Source organism: Ipomoea nil, unplaced genomic scaffold, assembly GCF_001879475.1.
Source record: "Ipomoea nil cultivar Tokyo-kokei standard unplaced genomic scaffold, Asagao_1.1 scaffold2144, whole genome shotgun sequence".
Classification (NCBI taxonomy): domain Eukaryota; kingdom Viridiplantae; phylum Streptophyta; class Magnoliopsida; order Solanales; family Convolvulaceae; genus Ipomoea; species Ipomoea nil.
The window spans coordinates 3,225,271-3,231,270 of record NW_017618572.1 but is presented as its reverse complement, the minus strand read 5'-3'; positions in this window follow the sequence as shown (position 1 = coordinate 3,231,270).

Below are 6,000 nucleotides of genomic sequence, written 5' to 3'. Positions count from 1 at the left end.
ATCCCGGCACATAACAATTTGGTATCAGAGCCCGTCGTCATGGGCGAGGGGACCAATCATTGGTTGAGTCGGTCATGGCACTACGTGGGGAGGTTCGCCAACTCCAGACTGCACTGCACGAAGAGGTTCACCAACTCCAGACTGCCATTGAAGCCTTAAAAGATGACCAGGCCTCTTTGCAACAGCTGTTTCGCCAATTCATGGCTGCCAAAGGACCTGCGGACGGCTCTAGCAACCACACGCACATGGATGCAAACCACGCACCGCCACCTCCGGATAGCCCGCAACCACGTCCACCACCCCCGCCAATGGTGGGTCCGAAATTCACGCGCCTAGAGTTTCCGTGTTATGACAGGAGAAAAGATCCCGCTGGCTGCTTTCAGCACTGCGAGCAGTTTTTCAAAACGCAATGAACTCCACCTCAGGAGTTCGTTAGTGCAGCAATGCGTTCTGCCGCAGGGGCCCAGTTTCCGGTGACCACGGCGTCGCGTTCTGGAGGTCCGTCGACTTCGCCGAATCTCACGACGATTCCTGCCACCTCCACTGGCAGCCACCCCGTCAACCCAAGCTGCCCGCCCCTGCAACGTCGCATGTCCAGAGCAGACTACAAACAGAGGCGCGCCAAAGGCCTGCACTTCCACTGCGACGAGAGACGGATCCCGGCGCATAACTGCAAGCGTCTCTTTTTGCTGGTAATCGACAAAGCTGCCGAATTCTCCCCTGTCGAACCAGAGCCCTTGGATTATGAAGTGGTCGACAATCCAAATATCTCTTTATACGCCATTACAGATTCTAATTCTGGTCAAACCACACAGATGCTTTCATTGAGAGTATCAACTTGGAAGGCAAGGAAAAAAAAGAGTAGCACGGTGTACATCACCTTGAGGACAAGGTGATTTTGATGGGTGGGGAAATGATACGAGCATAGGTTGCTGCAGGACAAGGTGATTTTGATGGGTGGGGAAATGATACGAGCATAGGTTGCTGCAGGACAAGGTGATTTTGATGGGTGGGGAAATGATACGAGCATAGGTTGCTGCAATTGTTGTTGTTATTATTATTATTATTATTATTATTATTATTATTATTATTATTATTATTATTATTATTATTATTATTATTATTATTATTATTATTATTATTATTATTATTATTATTATTTATTATTATTATTATTATTATTATTATTATTATTTATTATTATTATTATTATTATTATTATTATTATTATTATTATTATTATTATTATTATTATTATTATTATTATTATATTATTATTATTATTATTATTATTATTATTATTATTATTATTATTATTATTATTATTATTATTATTATTATTATTATTATATTATTATTATTATTATTATTATTATTATTATTATTATTATTATTATTATTATTATTATTATTATTATTATTATTATTATTATTATTATTATTATTATTATTATTATTATTATTATTATTATTATTATTATTATTATTATTATTATTATTATTATTATTATTATTATTATTATTATTATTATTATTATTATTATTATTATTATTATTATTATTATTATTATTATTATTATTATTATTATTATTATTATTATTATTATTATTATTATTATTATTATTATTATTATTATTATTATTATTATTATTATTATTATTATTATTTTATTATTATTATTATTATTATTATTATTATTATTATTATTATTATTATTATTATTATTATTATTATTATTATTATTATTATTATTATTATTATTATTATTATTATTATTATTATTATTATTATTATTATTATTATTATTATATTATTATTATTATTATTATTATTATTATTATTATTATTATTATTATTATTATTATTATTATTATTATTATTATTATTATTATTATTATTATTATTATATTATTATTATTATTATTATTATTATTATTATTATTATTATTATTATTATTATTATTATTATTATTATTATTATTATTATTATTATTATTATTATTATTATTATTATTATTATTATTATTATTATTATTATTATTATTATTATTATTATTATTATTATTATTATTATTATTATTATTATTATTATTATTATTATTATTATTATTATTATTATTATTATTATTATTATTATTATTATTATTATTATTATTATTATTATTATTATTATTATTATTATTATTATTATTATTATTATTATTATTATTATTATTATTATTATTATTATTTTTTTTTTTTTATTTTATTATTATTATTATTATTATTATTATTATTATTATTATTATTATTATTATTATTATTATTATTATTATTATTATTATTATTATTATTATTATTATTATATTATTATTATTATTATTATTATTATTATTATTATTATTATTATTATTATTATTATTATTATTATTATTATTATTATTATTATTATTATTATTTATTATTATTATTATTATTATTATATTATTATTATTATTATTATTATTATTATTATTATTATTATTATTATTATTATTATTATTATTATTATTATTATTATTATTCTTATTATTATTATTATTATTATTATTAGTTTATAGTGGGATCATGGGTAGTTATAATATAGTAGTGGGTTAGTGGGTAGCTTTATTATCATATATAAATAGATGCCTATGTATTTGAAGAGTACATCTTGGAAATTAGTATTTTGGCTTTCTATTATATGAAAGATTGGGAGAAGAAGCACTCCAGAAAAGTTTATGTATTTTGGAAGAAGAAGCACTCCAGAAAAGCTTCTGCATTTTCATTCTTAAGTTCTAGGCCTGTGACGCGATCCTAAATATCCCGGCACATAACAAAGCAAGGTGATCCGGACCAAGGTGATTCGAATTGATATGAGCGATCCGAGGTCGGCCTCTGAGGCCAACCCGGGTCATTCAGTTGTTCACATCCCATAGCTTGTCTTGGGATCCACAATGGGGGGTTTGGAGTGAGTTAGGCACCCAATTTGTGGGCTTTGACCCATTCTTGTGCCCCTCTACGTTTTTAGCTAGTTTGGTTTAGCTTCTCCTTGTACAAAAGGCTCATGTCTTGGCCTAGACAATGGGGGAAGATCATTACACAATCATGTTCGAATCTCATGTCTCAATATTACACAATATTCTTTGTAATGCTCTTGCATTAATCCACTATTTGCTATTACAACAATTATTCGTTTGTCTCTTTATTATTTTATCCCTTTTATATTTTATGCGGACTAAGTTGACCCACCTATAAAACATACCCCGAGTTAATTAGTTCTATCATTAGTGCTTTCATTGAGAGCTCAACATACAAGATCAGGCATAGTTTACACCTTCTGTCAACGACCATCCCGATCAACAATGGAGAGGTCCACCTCTCAAAATTCCGGTGACTCTTGCCATACCAACGTCACCCGAGGCAAAAATAACCCAAACGGAGCCATGAGCCGGAAGGGAGATCTGAGGGGGTCGCTTGAACAACAATTGGGGCGATGAGTTGGCCCCGGACCCCATGCTCCGTCGCGTGGACCCTGGGCTCCCCGCTCCGTCGTTTGCCAGCCCTAGGCTCCACGATTCGCCACTAGACGTAGTCGGCCACTGCCAACCCCGCCGACATCAGGTATCTATGTCGAACCAATGTTGGTTGCCAGCCTTGGGCCCCCATGCTTTGCCACTCTTTGCGATAGTAATCAACGACTTGGGAACGAAAAATTCGTAGTTGGTGCCACTTAATCAAGTCAAGTGTGTCACGGCGCACTAAGCAGTCCGCTCATCCATAATCCATAGTAACCTTACTTCCTCCGGAGCCGAGAGCGGCGCCTATCACCCAGCCCCAGTGACGAGATGCACCTAACCCGACGTTGAGATCGACTCGCCTAGAGCTTTGGGTCGCAAGCCGAGGTCATTAGGGGCACGAAGCCAATCATCTGGCCCGAGCCAATTCCACATCGAATCGGTTGGACCCCTAGGTAACGACTCAAGATAACTTGTGACTATAGTTATCAAAGAACATGTTGTGCCAATGGAAGTCCAACGAATGAAGTAATATGTGTCCGAGAGCTTCGATCCAATGTCGTTACTCTAACAAAAGTGCACCTAGAGGTCCCACCCCGGAAGCCCAAAGCAATTTTATTTTATTTTCAAGAGGAAATAGGGAGCTTGACCCCAAGTATCGACATAGGTTCTCTCTAATGGCAATATGGCATTACGAGGTCCGACCTCACCTAGTGCTAGGCGAGGTAAATAATCCTTGGTCGTGGTCGTGCGCGTCGGCCCCGACCTTGGCATTCCCTAATAAGGATACAGGGCCCGCCCTCACTCACCACGTGATAGAAAGGCTTTATCTTGGCCTATTTCATGTACGTTGGTCCGACCAACAATACATTTTTATTATATCAAAGTGTTTTCCGATCCTATCACAAAATTAGTCTGAACTCGACAAATTTTACCCTTCCAAAGGTGGATGAAGGGTCAGTACAACGAATTCCGGACCGACTGTCCCCGGGTCAAGGCAATCTCTCGACAGTGACTTATCCCTTGGTTTTCTAAGGGTCACGAACCTCTTTGCGGTGCCCAGATTTCTATATAAATAAAGAAACAATTAACTCCCCGACCATGTCTACATCTCGGGGGATAATTCATAACCTAGGCATGTCCGTGTCCGTGTCCGGGGGGGTGGGGGGGGGGGGGGGGGTCCAAGCCTACTCCATGAGTCTTCAAAGCCCAACAAACTTCCTATCACTGTGGGTTGTGAGACCAAATCAAGGCTCATGCGGTCAATCGTTATGCTATGGAACCGGTTCTATATTCATAATTATTGAACTATATGTTCATAATTATAAAGTTATATATTCATAATTTTTAAACTTCATATTCATAATTATTGAACTCTATATTCACAATTACAGAACTCTATGTTCATAATTACTGAACTATATATTCATAATTATAAAGCTATATATTCATATTTTTTGAACTTCATATTCACAATTATTAAATCTCTATATTCAAAATTACAGAACCATATGTTCATAATTACGTTCACAACTCTATGTTCATAATTAAAGAACTATATATTCATAATTATGAACAGTTTTGGAACCGTGTCCACCTTGCAAGGTGGACATGGTTCCACAACATAATTTGCCATGGACTGTGGTCACGGACTAAATATACATTTTTAATATACTAAAAATACATTTTTAATACACTAAAAATACATTTGTATAAAAAAATTAATATGTCTGACACTTTGCCCCTAAATTGGGCCGGCCTGGTACGAATGGGGATTAACATGAGTGGCAGAATATGGTATGGGCTTAAAGGTGTCTCCTATAGTTAGGACCTGCTTAGGACATCTCGTAGTCTAACAAACAAAAAGTACATTTTAATACACTAAATATTTATTATTTGAGTACTAAATGTACATTATTTGGTATACTATTAAATAATGAACCTTCAGTATATACATAATATACTTTCAATATATTAAAATGAACATTTATTCATGACTTATCGTATAATTTGCCCATTCCTCTCTTCAAGTACAATAGTTTATAGGCCTAGACTTCATGGCTCTATCACTATTTAACTAAAGTAACCAATAACTCTTTAAAAAATGAAAAGTTAAATATAATTGATGGGGTTTCAAATTTCAATTGTGAAAAAAAAAGGGGGCAAAATGCAAATACCAATAACGTAACACAAAATTAAGGATAGTTGTGTCTTTTCATATTTTACAATCGTCTTTGATTTGTATATCTACTATCTACTAAATTATATAAGAGTAAATGTTGTTAATGTTCTAATGAGAATATAAAATACGTTAAAGATGGAGATATTGGAAATGACTCAAGAATAGAGACCCGGGGTCCAAGAGCCCATAACCAGGGGCCCAAGAGCCAATGACAGGGGGCTAGCAGAGAGGGATGTCCTGAAGAGGACACGAGGGGTTTGGGCAAAGAGTAAGCTCCCCCCCCCCCCCCCCCCCCCCCCCAA